General features: G+C 37.9%; 1 protein-coding gene across 2 annotated transcripts in view; it reads left to right on the forward strand.

Moving 5' to 3' along the window:
* EPHA3 (EPH receptor A3) overlaps window positions 1–20,353 on the forward strand; it is a 181,626-nt gene that overhangs the window by 55,499 nt on the left and 105,774 nt on the right. The gene's annotated exons all lie outside the window — the stretch shown is intronic.

The following is a 20,353-nucleotide window of genomic DNA, read 5'->3' on the forward strand; positions in this document are numbered from 1 at the left end:
AATTTGGATTTTTTTACAAAATGGTCTTTCAAATCTTACAGAAATGCATGTTGTATTACTAATTTTAATATCAACCAGGATGATAGCAGCTAACATTTTTATGCTTTTTATAAAATTACATTTTGAAGTTTTGTGCTGATTCAGTCTTTTCACAGTGTGCCTTGAAGGGTACTGCCTGTAGCAAAGGGTCTTCTGTTAAATACATAAGTAAAAATTAAACAGTAATGTCTGGAAATCCCATGGTTGGAAGCAGAATAGCTGAGATGTATACTGTGGGATGTGTGTATGTGTAGAACAAAAATTTAAAGTATTCTGAACCTGTTTGGGACAGTGCCTACTCCTGTTTAATCAGTCCTACAGCAATACTTATGTCAAACAATTAAGTCCTGGGGAGTTACTGAGAACCCAACAAACCATAGCCATGACTTTTTCTCAGACAATGACAGATGAACATCTGGGGAAGGGGTAAGACTGTTCTTCCTTTGATTTTTCTTTTAAGTAGATTTTAAATAATCTTTTGCCCTTGAATAAATTGAGTAGCCAGGTCTGAGGGTGCTTTCCTGGGATTAGATATTGTTATTTATAAAAAAACCAAAGTAAGCTCTTCTGTTAAGAGCTGAATTCAGAGGAGGATATTTTATTGTTCAAAAATGCTTTATCCAGGGCCTCCTACAGCCGCACTTAGACATGCTAGAACATGAGTGAATCTTTTATCCACTGCGTATATTCTTGCTTGCTACAGAGCCTGTGTTCTATAAATGGTTGGAAGCTGTTGGTTTAGAGTTTCAGTCACACATGAGCACAGAGAGACTACAACTGAGCAGAATAAATCTAAAGTAAAGCTAAATAAATTAAACTAAACTTTTATTAAAAACAAGTTCCCAAATGCTTGGGGCCGGCAAGGCAGCTCCTACTGAGTTCTGCAGAGAAAATCAGACCATAGAATGAATATATTTTTCTGGTTTGGTTTTTTTTTTTTTTTTCCCTCACTCACTGTTGATCAAGGGGGTTTTATATGATGAAACCATTAACAATAGCAACAGGTCTTTCTGGTTTATTCTGATTTAACATAGAATGTTCTGCTAACTTTTATTGGAAGTCATATTGATCAGATCCTTTCAGTGTGCTGTGATTGAAGTGGCTCTAAAAGCAGGAGCTCAAAACCTGATGTTTGTTGGCATCGGTGGCACAGCAGGAGTTGGAAAACTCCGAAAACCAGTTCAGCTTCGACCTCAGGATCAAGGCTTCTCCTGCATCTTTCCTTCTCTTTTTCTTCTCTCCTTCTCTTGCTCCATCTTTTAGGGTGTTTAAGGATTTTTGTGTTTGTTTGGGGTTTTTTGGTTTTTTTTGTCATTGAAAGGGCAGTAGAATCAGGATTGTGGCAATGTAACCCCAAAATGGTGTTACAAGCATGGGCTGGAATGAAGACATAACTTAGGAAAAATAGGTTGTAGTTTGAAGGAGTAATTAGTAACAGAGGTTAAGAGATCACTACTTGATCCTGTCTTCAGACTGTTTGTGATTTTGTTTGTTTCCGTAATGCTGTTTTCATAAACAATGTCATTTTGTATTAGCAGGAGATTATCACTGATGACTAAAATGAAAGACCTTAATGGTGTAAGATCAGCCTATTTAAATTCTATTCAGAACAGCTTTTCTTTGTACTTGGAAAATTAGGCACAGTCATGGCCTCCCAAATAACACAAATTTCACCAGTTTCCTTTACTGCTTTCTTTTCTCTGCATAACCAGGAAAATTAAACATAAACTCAGACCATTTTTTGTTATTGGTGCATATTTTTATAACACATTTGTGTGTAAGCTGTTAAAAGCCAGCTCAGCTGATGGGTTCTTTCTGGGTGGAATATTGCTCTGCTCTGGATCCTGCTGACTGATTTTTTCCTGTGCAGCAGCAACATCCCTACCTGTCAGTCAGCAAAAGAATTTCACTGTGGCCATCCTTGTCCTCTTTATTGTGTGTTTGTGGAGCAAAGATTTCCCAAAAATGATACACTTGAGGTTAACAGTTTAAGATTTAATTCCTCCTCTAGCAAAGGCTTGTGCACCTGCTTGGTGTTTTGGAGGGATTAGAATTTGTCTGAAGTAAAGTAAGATGTGTTGGGGAGCAAGTTGGAAAAACCAGCCTTTCATACCCATTTTTCATCTTAATTAATACATATATTAGTTAATTAAAATGGTATATATCATACACTTTAGACTGTTTGATATTAGAGCTTTTTTAGCATCACAATGATCCTGTCTGTTTAATCTTATTTTAATCTTTCATGGTTTAATGGGCCTTCTTCCTCACAACGTCTTTTATAAATTATATTTTCCTGTCTCTTTGACCAAACTGCACTTTCCTGGCATCTTCTCTCTTAGAATTAGTGTGTTTTAATTAGGGGGGAAAACCCCCAACTGACTGGAACTACACACTAAGCTTAATGCTTTCTAATAATCTCCATCCTGCTCCTCATTCAACAAGGAAAAATCATCTTTTCAATTTGTTCCCATCAAACAGGCAGAATATATCAGGTTAGATCTGTCTTAATATTCTTTCTCTGACAGTGACTAATGGCATCCTCCTAAGGAAACTAAGGGAAAGTGTAAGAAATTATATAAAAGTGCTGCCTTCCTGGGTAAAGCTTCTTCCAATCTACTGCTGACTTTTTAAGATTTAAGACACATTTTGCAAGAAAGACTCTGTACAATAGGAGTCAGTGACCAGTCTCTTGGTAATTTGTCTATATTTTGACTCATTTATATTTATAATCTCTTAATTTTTGTGGCAATGAATGCCATATCTTGCCATGTGTGGAAACCATGACTTCTTGCTGTGTTTAACCCTTCTCTTTTAGAGTCACTGGGGTAAGGTTTCCCATGTCCCTGTATAGCGGGGAAATAACTGCTCCCTTTTCAGCTTCCATATGAACAAATTTCAAGATCTCTTTCATGTCTAGTATCTCTAATACCTCTTGTCTGAGCTTTTTCCCTCTACTAGTGCCTTCTTTTTTAAAGGACAGACTGGTTGCTCTGTACCTCATCCTTTTTGACTGCCTTTGTACATATTCAAAGTAAACAATGTGTTTTTTATGAAAAAGGCCATGAATCTTGTGTGCACTATTTAAGTTCCAAGAGCAGGAGGAGATTAGACAGTGGCTTAGAGTTTGGAACAGCCCAGAGATTGAGTTAAAAAAAATGAGCATTCACATCACCTGCCCAGTGAGGGATCTGTACATGGAAAAGCTTGACTCTGTTTCATTTTGAACACTATAGAACTAGATCTCACTCTCTGAAGGTTGGTTACTTGGGGTATTAATACCAAAATCTATGGGAACATGTAAGATAAATGGCAGAAAAACTTTCTGTAGTTCTGGAATGATCTGGAAGGCTCCTCAGGGAAATAATGGAAGCCTCATTTCAGAAGTTGTTTTTTTAAAGAATTGCAGTAACCAGATGATAAGGGAAATCCTGCACTGGCAGGTTTGGACTAATAAATCTTTTCCATCCTGAATGTGTCTATTCTGTTGGTTATTTCATGCACTTGAGGAAGACCAGTTGGACATGAAAAATGTTATTTTTTGTTACAGTATACTTAATTAGCAAGCCTGCAGTGGGCAGTTGTTTATTCATGCGGAACCATGAGTGAGCTTGAATGCTCTTTTGAAGGCTCCCAACAGGTGACCCTCTAGACCAAAACCAAATTTTCTGGCTCTGGTTATCAAATGAAAAATTTAAATTGGTGTATCTGGACAGAATGACCCAAAAAGCACAGAATAACATTTTCTGCATGGTGTTGTTTCAAGGTATAGTTCTAAATTTTAGTTGCTGGAATTGAGTAAGTCTGAACTGTAAATTTCCTATGTAATGCTATGTAATAAAGTTGTAAGTTTTAATCATGAGTGACTGATACATTTTCTATAAAAAGGCCAGAAGGAAAAAGAATGTAATCCAACAGTTCTTCCTTATGTGTTTAACTTCTAGCTATTAATCAGGCTGATTGAATGGGAGAAAAGGGAGTGAGGGGTAAAGGAGGGAGAGGACAAGTTCATCCGCTGTGCCTGGTTATTGCAAAAATGACTTCACAAAATTTCCCCTAGCACTAAACTTTTCAGTGCTTCAAGTTGTGCAGTGAGCATCTCCTAAATCATATTTCTCTCTGAGTTTCTGGAGATATGAATGGAATGCCATCTGTGGCTGCTAAATCTGAGCCATCACATCCACCGCTTAATTCTTTGAGTGGAATGACTGCTGCACTTGAGGTAAAAATATGTAAAACATCATTAATACCAATGAAGCAAAGCATTTCTCCAGACTTCTTTTTTTTTCTCTATGCTTTAAATAACCATTTTTTCTCTGCATAAGTAAATCTAATTTTTACTTTTCTAGATTGTAGGAAAAAAAAATGTGACTTAGCATGTAAAGAGAAAAAGATACTGTGAGGAGCTACTCAATTTTGTGCAAGTGAAAACAGAAAGAAGGCACAAATGTTTTTTGCAACTGCAAAGTTTCCCTTGGAATTAATTTAATGTCTTGGATGTGCAAAAATGTGTGGCCTTAATTCTTAGACTCTGCACAGGAGTAATTATATTTAATAAAATATAGGCACTGATCATATGGAGATCGTACAATATAATAATGGAGCTATCAAAAAGTCTCCTTTTACATGAAATCTGAAAAAGCTGGGGATTCAAATTTTTAAGCAGAAGTCTGAGGTGTGTTTTTTATTCCTTTGGTTTTTATTGTTTTGATTTTACAAAGCAGGAGAGATGCTTTTTAAAAGGACTCTTAGTCTTTCAAGCTGGTAAACTAAAATGACAGCAGCTATAAATTATGAATCACTTTATTTGTAAAATATTCATTGTTTTGATCCACTTTATATTCTGTAAGTACATAAACAGAGCACAACAGTGAAGGATTTACCTTCCTGCTTAGAACTTGTCTAACTCTTACAAAAGTTATGTCAAACATGTCCAGATGATTTTTATGGGAGAAGAATTATGTTGCATTCAATACTTCCTAAATATCCCAGCCAACTTTTTATGTTACATTTTCTGACTGTTACAAATTTGGAAAATATTGTCCTAGTAGATATTTGTTCCTAGTAGATATAAAAATGCAAGTTTTTAAGGCAAAATTTGTAGGGCATGATGTTGTGATTTTTTGAACACATTTGTCACACATCCTGAAGAAAAAAAAAACACCAAAATTCTGAAATTATTGAAAAAGAGATGATTTTTTGATACAATAATATGCATATTCTTTCATACATGTAAGAAAACTGTTCTTTTGGCCCTTTTTAGTTTCTTGAAAAAGCCTTTACTGCATTTCTGGGAAATTGTGAGAGAAGCATTTAAAAACATGATTATAAATATTACTATAAAATTTTTAACATTCAGTGATCAGGAAATTGAATGTAACATTACTGTTGAGTTTTCTTAGAAAACTTAGCAAAACACCTCTCCAAGTTGTTCAGCACTACAGTGTCAATATGTGGCAGGACTAGATAATTTAAAATTGAATTTTTGTGTTTAAAACCAGGTGGGAGATAGAAAGTTTCACTCAGAAATCATGGAAATATTTGCAAAAATGTTAATGACTCACAAAATACAACTTAATACAATTGTATTTTTTGTTGAATCCAGATATGTCACCACTTTATAAGTGTTTGTTCTGCCACTTTGTGGGTGTGTTGGCAGTTTTTTCCTTGTCTCCCTTACCTGCATTTCAAGCAAAACAATGACCACCCCACAAGAAAACTCCTCAAACACCCCACTGGAACCCAGGCATTCTCCAGTTTAACAAGCTTGTGAGACATTTACTTGCTCTTACCCACACAGAAATATTTTCCTTAATTCTCTGACACTCACCTGTTCAAGAGCACTACCAGTGAATTTGTGCGCAGAATTTTTTTGCAGGAATCTCCTGGATGTCTGTCGCTGAGAATCCTAAGGGATCTCGCTGGCATTTCCTTAACCTTTTCACTGAAATGGGTTCCCTTCTTTGGAAGTTTTCAAAAGATTAAAGACTAAATAATGAGTATCATCCTCAGCATGTTTTGCTCACCATGCCTTGGGTGATTTTTTAGTCTTGGAGTTGCATGAAGGTTGCATTGTCAGTGGGAATTCAGAGAACTTTTTCCATTGAAAACTTTTTCCACTGGTTTCCCTGCCACTGGCAGAGTTTATAGAGCCATTTGACAATCCCTTATTAGTTCCAGAGTGGGACTTATAAAGGCTAACAGGGGTTTGCATTACCCCTGGCAGCTGGCACTAGTCTTTAAATAGAGAGCAATTGCAGCAAAAGCCGTGAGCTTTGATAACACTCAGCTCTGAAAACGCTCTCAGAGTAAGGACCATCTTGAAAGATGAAGTACAAGATGAGGAGAATCTTCTCTGAATCTGCTGCTCCTCAGCGTGAAGCTCAAGATGTTGTCAAAACATGCTGTTGGCAGACATCTAAATAACCAGCAATTGATAGCAGACTTTATTGAAACACTCAGACTGTGGGAGAAGTAGCAGCATTTGCTGTTTCTTGGATGACAAACTCAATAACATTCGGTTCATTTGTAGTGTCTCATCCTCTTTGCGTTTGAAATTCCTTTGTTCTGTCTGAAATTCAGTGTTATTCTTTATGGCATGCCAGGAAAATAATAACTTGGACTTCACACAGCCTGTTTAGGGAGAGAAAATACGAAGTTCACTGTCTAGAGTTTGTTTGTGGCTTCAGCTTTAAGTGTCAGATACCCTGGCAATTAGTGTAGGTGTTGTTCTGAGGCAGGGATAGCCCTGAAAGAAGACAAATCCTTCCCAGGTCAAGGAGGTGAACTATTTCACCGTCATGGCTCTGTAGGTTCAGTGCTTGTCTACTGTAAGGTTAAAATTTGATGTGATAATTTAGAACAGCTGCTCTTTGACAGGAAGATTCACTTTCAGCAAGGGAAGGAAAAGCCATATGGTAAAAGCTGATGCTGTGCCAGGCCTGAATAGCTGCAGAAGTGATACAGGACAGTTCTCTTCAAGAATATGCCTGAAATAAGGCATTTTACTTGCCATTGGTGTTTCCAATCCCTGTGTTTTTTGAATTGTAACCTAAATTTTTAAACTTTTTACAAGTATTTTTTCCAGCTATTTTTTTATAATACTTTTTATTAACAATGATGGTTAATTGACAGGAAAGGGTTGGGGGCTTTAAGAATGCACAGTTTATTCATAGCCATATCCAGACCACTCTTTGTACTCGAAAATCATATCAAAGTTTTATAGAATGGTTGCTTCAAAATTTTCAAGTAAATTACCATGTCTTTTTAGAGGCTGTGTCCCACACTTGACTTCAGATGCTTTTAGCTGAGTAATTCACTTAAGTGACACTGCTTTTGTTCACCTACTTAAATTTCAGTAAATTGAGCATATGAAATAGCCTGAAACCTCATGAAATTAGTAATTCCCTGTGCTCATCCTAAACAGTAGTGGTCAGTACGAATAAGGTGGTCATCAGGAGTTCAAAATCTTATGGAGAACTTATCTGTCCTCCAATTTGGAGGAGGGGAATAATTTGTCACAATAATTAGTTCTATGTAAAAAAAAAAAACAAAACAAACCAACCACCAATTCTTTTTGATGTGGCAGAGATTTTTAAGGTAAGGAGAATAACAGAATGAATTACTTAGACTGCCCAGCTCTTACCTTTAAAAAATGCCTCCAAACAAGTGACCAAAAATCTTCCCCCAGCAGTGCACTCCCATCTAGAAGTACAACTTTTTTTTGTGTGTCCCATTCCCCTGTCTCTCCCCATAATGAGGATGGGACAAAAACCTGTTGTTTCAAGAAGAAAAAAATTCTTTCATTCTCCTAGGAAAAAAAAAAAAAGTTCAAGTCTCTGAGGTGATTCTAGTAAAGCCGTAAAATATGTTGAAATGGGCATCTGTTACCCAGCTGAGCTAAGAAAAGACCTAAAGTGAGGCAAACATATTAAAGTCAAATATTAAACATGTTCTTTGATGTTTTGCAACCCTATACAGAGGTCACTTAGGCAGAATTTGACCTAACCTGACCAGCCCCTTTATCTCTGTAAGAGGTAATTCTGAGATTTAGGTATGCACATATAGAATTGTTTATTTATAAATGTCTTCTGTAGCATTTTTTTAATGCCACATTAATATTAGGATGGTGTAGAATCCGGTAAGTAAAAATTCCTCCTTTGTTTTCTTAATGAAGAGCATAATGTAGTCCTTATTATTCTAATGAAAAGAAATACAAGCAAATTATTCAATAATATATAATTCAGATTTAACAGGAGCAGCTCCAGCTGCTGTAATGTGCCTCTTTAGATGCCAGAACAACTTGAACTCTCTGAAGATCTAACAGGATTTTTTTTCCTGATTTTGGTAATGTGATTCTAATACTGAGATGACAGCTCTGGGCAGTTTATTTTAAGAAGCTACTCTTCAAATCTGTTCTAGGAATTTTCAGGTTTTGATCCCAAAAGGATAAAATGGAAAACTGAAACAGGGGTGAGGGATGTGACTTCAAGTGGAGTCAAGGTGTATTAACCACGAGCATGAGATCACTGCTGCAGCTGCAAAAGTGGAGTTATCCTGGGCAGGAGGGGGAGGAGGAGGCTGGTGGGAGGAGGGTGGGAAACAGGATATTTTAGCTGGAGAAGTAGCTGGTTAGGAACCTCAGGTAACCACAGCTAATGAACCTTCATCTTTATTAATTAATCAGCTGTTCCTTCAGCTGCTACTTTGTGCAGTGTATAATATCTCTGGCTTTTTTTGATTTTGAGTGTCCAGAGCCTTCACCTCAAGCTCATAGGAATACTTGTAAATGCAGAGGATGGAATTAGGAAGACATGAAATTTTTATGTTTGCATGGCATCTAATAAGCAATGCCAGTCTTGTTTCTCACCCTGTGTGAGGGGATGAACTGGCAGTGAAATTAGCAGTAAAAGGGGAATCAGCCTCTGTGTCTTTTCTCTGCCCACACCAACCACAGCAGATGGTGGAAGAAAGCTAAAAGCATTTTTGTAAGAGGGTCAGAATGAGAAAGAGAATGAGAGGAAAGAGACTAGAGAGAAAAAAAATCACCATAATATATAAAATATACTTATTTCACTGAAACCTAGATGCTGAAATTAGTATTCTCAAAAAAAAAAAGTTAGTAAGAGGCTCTCCTGACATAAGAAAGAATACTGATTTTAGTTCAGACAGGACTATGAGTCAATGGTGTCTTTAAAGGAGAATGTAAATCTCTATGCAAGTTTAGTCTGTGCCCAATTACTAAAGATATTCATGTTTCTGGGGGTAAAAATGGGGTGATTGCTTCAAGTCTGTGTTTGGGTAGGTCTCTGTCACAGTCTTAAATGGAATTGGTCTGCAAATAATAATATTAAATAATATTAAATTGTCATAATGACTGTGTTACACTGAGAGGTTTAAAGCTGATGTGAGGTGCCGTAAACAATGACACATCTGTGTTTCAGGGAGCCCTGTCTAAATGAGGCTGAACTAGAAAAGGTTTGCTGTTTTCTCAATAGCCTTCCTCTCAAAGGAAGGAATGAATTGTCTCTCTGAATTTTGTCTGGCCAGCATTTTAATAATGTTTCCCTGATTTTGCTTTGTGTCACTGAATTTTCAAGGGCTCTGGGTGTGTACCTAGCAGTTTCTAGAAATTATGGAAATTACTTGGAGGGTGGACTGGAAGATCTCCAGAGGTTCCTTCCAACCCTGACAATTCTGTGATTCTGTGAACTTGAAAGCCAAAAGACTCTGCCTTGTTCTGAACTCAGTAGACTAGGAGCTTTTTTTTTTTTAGCTTGAAAAGCCTCTGTCCAGTGGATTTATCACTGCTCTTCAGTGTCCTTAGTAGAGGGACATGAAATAAAGCACTTGTCAGTGATGTGACATAGAAACCATGGTCACATGCATGGCTTCTCTTTGTAGGGATGACTCAGAGGTGCAGTTTATCATCCTCATCCTTTGGGAACAGCTGCTTCATGCCATATTCATGGACAAGCAGCTGCTGTGGCCAGGGAGGAGGAGTGTGTGTGCAGCAGAGCTCTGAGTCCTCCTCTCCCTGCTTTCTTTGGCCACTTCTAGAAGGTGAGAGGAGGTATCAGGTGATGGATCCCTCAGAGGCTTGGAAGAAGAGGGTAGCAGAGCTTTTTGGGCAGGGTAAAAGTTAATCCTTGTTTGCCCTCCCACTGCAGCCATGCTCCTGATCCGTTCTAATCCACAGCAAATCTGAAATGTGATGGCAAGAACACAGCTCACAAGAGTTTTCACTCAATTGGATTTCGAGTTTTGCCTCTGATCCACAGCTGCAGTGTGATAACAACCTAACCTTTTAATTTTTAATCTCTCCCCTGAACAAGTAGGCCCTGCTTCCCCCCAAAAGTTAAATACTAGTCTTTAATTGAAAAATACACAAAGCACTGCCAAATCCTGTGGTAAAAGCAGGTGTTCAGGCACAAGCCTGTTTAGTAAAGAGCTTATTTAAACATGGATTAAAGGCTTCTTTGGAGTTGAACGCGTTGGTTTTTTTCTGTGCAATAATTCCAGAGCCTGTGTGTTTAAATGACTGCCTTAAAACCTAGCATGCCCTCTATCCCAAATTCTCTTATAATAAAGGATTATTTTATATATATTTATATATTATTTTATATTATTATCCAGTTATCCATCTGCTGGGAAGCTTCCTTGTCTGACATCCACAGATTGCAGTCATTCAACCCACAGGTATTTTCTTTGTTTTGTATGGTTTGGAGGAAAGAAGAGTCAGGGGAGACCTTTACTCTGCCTGAAAGGAGGCTGTGGCAAGGTGTGGCCTCTTCTCCAGGGAACTTCAGGACAAGAGGGGACTGCCCCAGGAAGGTTCAGGTTGGCCATCTGGAAGAGTTTTTCCCTGAAAGGGTGAGCAGGCATTGGACTGGTCTGCCCAGGAAGGCAGTGGAGTCCCCATCCCTGGCAGTGTTCCAGAAACACCTGGACATGTCAGGGCCATGGTTGGTTGGGCTGGCTAGTGTTTGGTCAAAGGTTGGACTGGATGATGCTGAAGGTCTTCTCCAACCTTAGTGATTTCGTGATGCTGTGCTCCCCTGAGTTATTTTTCTTAGGCACATTGGATTCTATGTTGTGCTCCTGTCTCCTGCATTCATCTTCTTGCTAGATTGGAGGTTTGAAGGTGGCAGGAAGAGAATTTTATCCTGGGTCAGTTTGGTCAAGTCTATCAGATCCCCAACCCCCCAAACACATGTGAACCCAAGGTTATGCATTCAGAACCTTGTTGTGAGTTTCAACTGATTTAGTGGGACCACGTGGGAGACTGTGCAAAAAGTTTCTGGGAGTTAGGACTTAAGAGATTCTCTTGACATTTTAGAGGTGATGTGTTTTGGTACAGTTAAGACTTTTGGTCTTTCCTTGCAGATTGTAAATCTGCTATGAGGAATTTCACTTTGTTTTGTGGTGTTTGATGATGTGTTTGTTGACTTCCTATAGACTGTTTCTATTACTTGAAAATCTGTCTGTGTCCAAAGGTTGACTTAAAAACAACTGGAGGAATAAACAGTGTTATATATTCTCTGTGCAAACAATTTAGAAACACTTACTGCTTTTGAATAACAGTCATGTCCTGCAGTAATTTGAGAAGGTTTCTAGCTGAGGGAAAAAAGAAAATGTATCATTTTTCCTTCCACCAGTAATTGTGAAGATTTTTAGAGTGAGATGTACTTGACTGGAGACTCTTGGATGTGAGCAGAATCATTCACACCAGGTCCCATTAGGAGTCCCCTTTATGTCAAGTTGAACACGTGAAGAGATGTGGCAACTGCGATTTTGTGTAAAGATTGAACAACAAAAAAAAGATATTTATGAAGAGAACTGTTGGTAGATATATTAAGCATTCCCCTTGGAGAGCCATCAAAAGCGTGCCTGCGAGGCTTTCACAGTGAGGCAGGGAAATGTTTCCTAACAAATTGTTACTTGTTCGTTCTGGGGGAAATGAAATGAAGAGAAATGAGTAGAAATGAACAGTGGCTCTGGGAGTCCTTTTCACTGAGGAGTAGGAGCACCCTCTGCATCAGAACCTGTCCATAGGGTCAGAGCATTCATCCCTCCCTTTGTGGCTGTTAACAAAACTTTCCACCTCACCTTCTCACGCTGTGATGGACCCGAAGAGCTCTGTCCAGGCTGCTTTTCCTGCTGCGTACCGAGTTCCTGTTTTGGTTAGAGGCAGTAGGGAAGGCAGCTCTCCCACCTCAGAGATGGCAAGCCCTCGGGCTCAGGATTGATGCTCGTGGCTGGCTCGCAGTGGGAGCCACTGGAAGCAGTGACAGAGACAGATGATGGCACACCAGAGCTGCCAGCTGAAAATGGCAGGGGCCCCAATCAGCAGGAATGCTTTCCTCATCAGCAGAGCTTGATTTTTGCCTCCTGTGAAGGTGGGGCACTGGGGAGTGGCTGCTTGGTGGAGGATGTATTTTCTTTTGTCTTTGCATTTTAGATGCAAAATCTCTAACCACATGTCAGAGTTGCTGCTTGTGCCAGTTCTGAAATCAGTTGTGAAGTTCCCATTGGTTTAATGGGAAGAAGTCAAGAATTTCAAACAATTAGCTCTTGGATGGATGACACTATGTGGCTTTTTGATAAAATGCTGTTCCTCTTAAATAACATATCTCTCTACAGTCAGGAATGCAGTGCAATACATTAGTGAATAAATTTTTGTGTGTGAAATACAAAATCAAGTACAAATCAGGTCATGGAATTTGCAAAATTATGAATTAATCGTTCACCTAATTTACCAAGTGAAGATTTTTAGCTTTGTCAATGACTCAAAATCACTTCTTCGTATTGTGATTTAAAGTACAAGACAGTTGGTGTGCTAATAAGATTATTTAAATGGGATTTTTTTAGATTCCAGCCTCTGTAACTAACATCAACATGAACTTTGAAATATTTCAATGAAATATATACCATTTGTGTGCTATTAATTCTAGTGAATGTTATACAATTAGAAAACAAAAGCATTTGGCTGTGTGACTTTACAAATAGATGGAGTCAAACTTTCAAATGATCAATTTAATTAACAAATACGTAATTAAAGAGATTCTTTAGCACATATTTAATCTAAAAATAGTATCTCCCAAAACAATAAAAAGGCAGCAGCTGAGCTGCACCAGCAATATTTGCAATATTTGCAATAATTTTCTGTGTTCAAATGTAATTTTGTCCAGCTCAAATTTAGGTTAGACTGTAGAAAGCTATATACACCCTGGTGTTCTTACAGCTCTCATTATTCAGGATACAGCCCTGCCATTGAGAAATTTAATGCAATGTTTGTACATCAAGGCTTTATAAAAAACAAATAAATGTTTTTTATCAGTTACAAAAAATATTCACCAGTGGCCAACACATGATTTGTTACAGAAGTATTATGATAACCTGAAGGCTTTGTTTTTATTGCTTTTGGTTTGTATTTTACAGAGTCTTCGTGGTCCCAGTTTCATTACAGCTAAATGCATGAAAAATACTCCAATTAGCAATATATGGAAATGGTTTGCAAATGGTTTGCTCATTCCCTGATTCCCTGTAATTTAGGAGTTTGCATAAATTACTGCATTCACAGGACTGAACTTCCAGCATGCCTGAGGGCTTTGGGCCTGGGCTTCTGGTTCAAATCAGTCTATGCAATACCTTAAGAGAAAACCTATCTTTCTGTGCCTTGTTTTTTGGTCTTGATGTATATTTTCTTTCTGTCACACCTATATCACTGTACAGATATATATATATATATATATATATATACACACATATAAATATATATATATATATAAAGAGAGAGAGGAGAGAGAGAACTGGAAGTCTGTTCTCTTTGCATGCCTTGGGAGAGCAATTTGCAAAACACAGAGCAGGGAGATTTGTTTGAAAACATATGGAAACCATGGGGGTGAAGCCTGAAGAGGCCACTTGGCCCAGCATGGGATACTCCACCACAACCTGACCAGAAGCTGCTGCATCAGGCTGGGTGACCCTGTGCTGGGGCTGGCAGCCTGCAGGAGCTCAGCTTAGTGACCAGGGAAATTTGGCTCTCAGTCCACTGGCCATAAAGCCAAAACTTGCCAAAACATAGAAGAATTTTGCCTAATGCAAGTTGTGTAATCAATAAACAATGAAACAAAAAGCAGTGAATAACAGTTACACATTTAATCTAAAAAACATAGTATTAAATAAAAAAAAAGGCATGCAAGTGAATTTAATTAAATTCATGAATTTATTTGTTGGCATAAATAATAACTGATACTTTTAAATATAGGAGGTCTGTTTTAAAACTTTGTTTTAATGAGTAAGCTACCAAGGCATGTGCAGTGAAGAGAAAGCTTGGTGCAGAAATAAAGTATTAGAATTATGTAAAACCCCTAGAAGCTCTTGTGTCTGTAGCCAAAAAAATGTTTGTTTGCTGGGCTCAAGCTGAACTGTGATTAGAATACTTAAATTTTAGCTTTTCTTAGGCTGGTTTTCCTTGAGTAAAGCTCAGAATTCATTTAGAACTTAAAAGTAATTATTCAAATAATGCAGTAAATTATTATGATCTGAATGGGTGGGTTTTTAAAAATACTTTATAGTTTGTGTCCTCTCAGCTTAGTTCAGAAGTGCTATGTATTTTTTATGAGAGCTGAAATGTTCTCTTTTTAAGTGGCAGCCTCTTGCTCACTCTCTAATTCTGAATTATGAGTTATTTTAATCAGATGCCAGTTCCTGGCAGATTTGTTGAGCTGAGGTGCTCAGTGTTGTCCTCTGCAGTTGTGTTGGTAGCAGTCTCCCTCCACTCCCCATCTTTCTTCTTTTTTAGTGTCCAGTGGTTGCACAGCTCACCCATGCTCCTATTTTTTCTTCCCCCTTGATACACTATTTTCTTATCACCTGGATCCAGCTGAGCTCAGGACGTGTCTGGGTGCAGCTCATGCTCCTCATTCAGGACAATCACTCCTTCTAGAATTTCTGATAAATACCCCTCAGGGGCTTTTCTAGGGGAAGGTGACTCTTTAAGAATAGTATTGATTATTACTTCCTGACCTTCTTCACCCTATTCTTGATTTAAGTGAGTTGAAAGGATCACTGTTACAGCCAGTCTGCTGAGTTTCAGACCTGACAGCTGCAGACTAGAGAATTCATTTCCCAGTTTTGGGAGCTCTTTTTTGATGTGCTGTCCTCCTGCCCCATCTGAGTTGAGCTTGCCTTAGTCCCAGGCATGCTGGGGATAGTGGTGACACCAGTGTGACCACAGGACAGAGCAGGCAGCCCTAGCACGGCACAGGTGCTGCTAAAGCAGAGCCATCTGTGAGCTCAAAGGATCTGGGGTATCTTGCTACTAAAGGAGTGGCACAGTGCATCTCAAAAGGGTTAAAGATGTTAAATTCCCGTAAGGGCTCAAGTTATTTCTATGTCTTCTCTTTTGTTTATTTATTTTTATTTTTTTTTAAATTTGCCTGACATATAAGGTCCGCAGAATCTGGTGGTCGTTGTAGAAAATGTATTTTTAGTGAAGATGGACCAAGGCACAGCTTTGTGTTATGGAAATACTTTAGCTTTGTTAAATGAGAGATTTCCTGCTTCCCCTGCATCTCAGTGGAGAGTGTCTCATTCATATTTCATCATGCTGATGATTATGTTTGCAAAGAAGTCTCTTTGTTTAATGATCAATCAGGGAATTTAATTCATTAATCTGAAAGCACTCTGAAGCACAATAAAACATCATCTACATTTTACAAATAGAGTACTAAAATAGGAAAAGATGCAGTTGCTTGGTCACATAAATCTGTGAGCAGCAGAACTCAGATTTCTTGAGTCTCATCTCTCTGCTTGCTTCATGAACCGTGGCCACCTCATCACTGTTTGGGAATGATAAATGCCTCCCATTTATAGGCACATATGCATGTTCTGGTCATGCAGTAAACAAAGGGGCCTTTCAGTATTAATGAAAGTATTCACAAGAGGCCAAGCCTGTGGTCCTCGTGCAGACAAAACTCTTGTGGGCTTGTGTCAGAATTCTGCTTTGAGTGATTGCTAGACCAAGCTCATAATGTGAGTTTAAACCTTCTCAGGGGAGGAAAAGAGCTAGCATGAAACAAAGCAGAAGTGCAGGTTTGGTTTGGTTTTTTCTTACAGAATGAAAAAGAATAAATGTAGCATCTCTATGGATGAGATCATATGAGAAAGTTCCTTGCAAGAGAAGTGAGGTGACTTTTGCCGTTCCTACAATGGCTTTTCTTTAGGTCACTGAATAAGTTTTAACTTTCATAACTCATCTGCCCAATGGCTTGGTTTTATTTGCTCAAATATTGATGTAAGAATATAATGGGTGCTATTTCTTTTGATTACCCTTAAGATAAAAGTTTAGTGAAGGCTCTCACATTCTGTGTTTCTGCAGACACATTCATTATGCTTTGGTTTTGAAATTTAAGTTCCAAATCAAATTTCTCAAAGATCTTTTCCAATGTAAAATGAGCGATTCAAGAGGAAACAGAATAAAATAAAATAAATTTGAAAATAAAAAAAAAAATAAGCCATGTATTATAAAGTACTTTTAAAGAGGATGTAGGGAAAGTTTATTCCTTATCTCTAGATTTTGGGTTTAGTTTGATTTGTTTGTTGGTTGGTTGGGATTTTTTGGTAATTTAAACACACTCCAAAAAATTAGCATTTTTGAAATACCAGGTGGTAAGCTTTCAATAACCTGATTTTTTAGGATGACATTTATGGATGGGTATGTTCCAGCATAGGTGGTTCATTGACTTTCTCAGTCACCCAAATATTTATGCACATGCACACATCCTGTCAGTTTCGAGGAGGGATTTCAGTCTTGATGGACTAGTATTTTTGAGCAGAAAATTGTTTGGTGAAGGATTTTCCAATCAGCTCTAAACTTGCATGTCTGAGTAGCTTTGAAATCACTCTGGTTTTGGAAAAGAAATACCTGTCCTGTTTAGACATTGAATGGTCCTGCTGAAACCATATCTGTCCAAAAAGGAATGGAAGCCAAATTCAAGCAGGGATGACTTCCCTGTTCCTAAAGGTAGCATACTTTTAAATTGGCATCACTGGTCCCATTAGTAAAGATGTCAACTTTTAAATTAACTACTAGTGCCAACAAAGTTTGAGGTAAGAGTTTTATCTCCTGGAAAAGAGAAAGTTCCCACCTTTCCATTCACATTTCTGTTTCCATCCTAAGAGTACCAGGATTAAGGATGCACTCCTTCAACTTCCTACACTACCAATTAATGTAAATTATCCACAATATGTTAGGGTGTCAGTTAATGGTTTTATCCTCACATTTTAAGAGGACATTTGTAGTTATTTCTTTACTTAAACCTGTTTAATTGTTGTCCAATTGCACTTTAAGCTGTAGTTCTGGTAGCTTTGAGACACTGGGGATGCTGAAAATGCTTTCAACGATTATTAAATACAAATGCACCTTCTCTGGCTCGGGAAGTCCCTTTACCACAAATACTTGGAGTGTAGGGAGATATTCCAAGGAAGCATCAAAACCCATTTGTCTTCTTGCTGTACTTTTTTCAGGTAGAGGCGGTTACAAAAATAGTCACAAGTAACAATAGAATCTCTGTGGATGCCTGGTCTTATTTTATGAAATACTTCTTGTAGTATTTCTTACACTTGTAAAGGTATTGGCTATGAAATATTATCCATAAAGAAGAAAAATAGCTTTGCTTCAAAGTGGCATTGACAGTAAGCAGATGTAAATGCAAATGGATGTTGAGTAGAGAAAGAAAAGTAGCACCAGAGGTGTCAAGTCCCAGTTTGCCTCTAAAATTAACTGATCTTTTACATGTTCAGTGCCATGGTTCTTATGCTAGCCACTGGTGGTTCCCAATATATGAATATTAATAGGGTAATACTGAACCAGCTCAGGTTTATGATGTGAGCTACTCTTCCATTTACACCACTGGGGTCAAACCTAGGTGTGAATTCATACTTCTAACATAATAAATCTGAACTTAAAAAACTGGAGACCAAGGGGTCTCCTCCTGTCCCCATCTTTTTTGATGACAGAATGTTGTGGATCTTGCCTGAGCCTTGATTTTGGTGGAACTGAAACCTGCTCCTGTTGTATAAATGTGTTTGATAAATGATTCTCGTGCTAATCAAGCACCAGGAAGCAGGAAGGAGGATATCAAGTGAGTCTTTATCAAACCTGCCAATATCTCAAAGTGAGATTATTTGCTTTTCCTTAGAGCTATAGCAGAGAAGTCTGAGGCCAGAGAGAAACATCTATGAGGAGCCTAGATTTTGCTTTCATAGATACAGATTGTAATATTGTATACTGTTTGTCATTGGTTTTATTGTGTAAAATTAGGTTTACTCCTTCATTTGTAAACAAACAAATGAAAAACTCTAAATGGTTACATTAAATATGAAATGGATTTTCCAGATGACTAAGCCATTCAACTAGTTGGAATACCACATCCAGACTTAGAGAGCTCAGTACTGGTATAGCATCTTTTTCTTTTTGTGCCCTTTCTGAAACAGCATAATTAATCAAGGCACTATTTTCTGATAATTTCTGTGCAAAGTAATTTGCTTTGTTCTTGTCTCTCAAGTGACAGGTTGCTGAAGTTGAACCTCTGCTCAGACACTTCTTCCACAGACAGTTTCATATTTCAGTGAACATTTCCCTGGCCTGGTTGACTTGATTTATAATAGCTGAGGTTAGTGGGAAATTAAAAATTAATTAATTTCAATGAATGTGTAATCAAGCAGAGTGGCCTGAGCTGTGGAGGTGCTAATAGGTATCTCCTGGGTGTCTCTCTCCAACCAGCTGAGCCTTTAGAATGTGGAACATCCCAGTGTAGGCAGAGGGTCAGGGTTTTGGGGCAGGGTCTGCTCCTGGTGCTGCAGGTTAAGGAAGTTTGACAGCTTTTTAAACACATTAGTGGGACAGGAACATCTCAGTGAGTTATTTGAGTTAATTTTGTGTACTTGATTTTGGTCTCTGGGATGCTGTGAAGTGCTTACTTCTATCACTTCTATCCCATGCAAGCTACAACCTTTCTCATGGGGAAAAAAGGTTAAAGCAGCTCATTCAACAGTTCAAAGGATCCCTAAATGCTCAGGGATCTGAAGCATTTGCAGAGGAATACATCATAAATTTGAATCAGTTATCTAAAAAAAAATAGAAGTCCCCTTCATATCAATTTTTATATGGTAGGGAGATACTTTTCTGTTAGCTGCTGCTTTCAAAAGGGAACATGGGAGAAATTAAACACTGGTTCTTCACTCTGTTTTTTTTCCGGTGAGAGAAGAAGAAATTGATAGAAACAATAACTTCAGTGCATTAGTGTTGATATGAGACTAATTTTAACCCTTTTTCAACCTTAATAATGCAATGACTCAGTGAATTTAGCAGCACAGAGTTCCAGAGTGTATTTGTGATCCAAATTGAAGTGGGATGAAAGAGTAGCTCTCAGTCAGAGTGATGCTGAGCTTTCATTGTTGGAGCTGTGGCTGGTGGGAATCCAACCACAGCCCCACCTGATCAGCTTTGAAGGTCACTGAGCCTTTGAAGGCTCAGAACAAATGGATGCATTATTAAAAATCTTTCCTGTCCTCACACTACACTGCATTTGGTTATTTATTTAAGAATCTGGCCAGAGTGAGAAAAGCAGAGGAATGGGCTTATATAGCATCCCCTCAGAATTCCCTTTAGTGGCCAAAATATGATTTTTGTGTGCATGTGTGTGTGACTGCACATATGTAAATATTTATATGTGTGCACACATAAAATTTCTCTAAAACAGTTGAGGGATTTCCTTTCTGTTGAAGGAAGGTAGATTAGTTGGAAAAAAAGCTGTGAACAAAGATGTTTTACCTTTGCCAGAGCTGTTGCATAAAAACCATAAATAGCATTTTTTAGAGTATCAGTGTGAAGTATTTTCTGGCGTGTTGTACCCTAAACACTGATTCATCTATAATAAAACATGGCAAATATAAATCTGTGCATTTGAAATTTTACTGGAACTAAAGACTCAATATGTAAATTTCACAGAGTATCTTAGAAGTAGTCCAAGAGCTATAGTTGGAAAACAAAATGCATAAAATATATAATAGTTTTTTCTTTATTTTGGACCTTTATTTCCAAAGGTTGATGGCTGACACTTAGATTGCAACACCCTTCGATTGTGACTGGATGTTTGTCATATATTCCTGAAAACAGAAATGTATTATATTTTAAATGAAATGTGCTAAGGACTGAGAGGAATTTAAATAACCAGGATTTTTGCAATGATTTCTCTGTATATGGTCACTAGTGAAATATTCAGACCATATTAATTACAGTACCATG

This window comes from Motacilla alba, chromosome 1 (assembly GCF_015832195.1).
Source record: "Motacilla alba alba isolate MOTALB_02 chromosome 1, Motacilla_alba_V1.0_pri, whole genome shotgun sequence".
Lineage (NCBI taxonomy): Eukaryota > Metazoa > Chordata > Aves > Passeriformes > Motacillidae > Motacilla > Motacilla alba.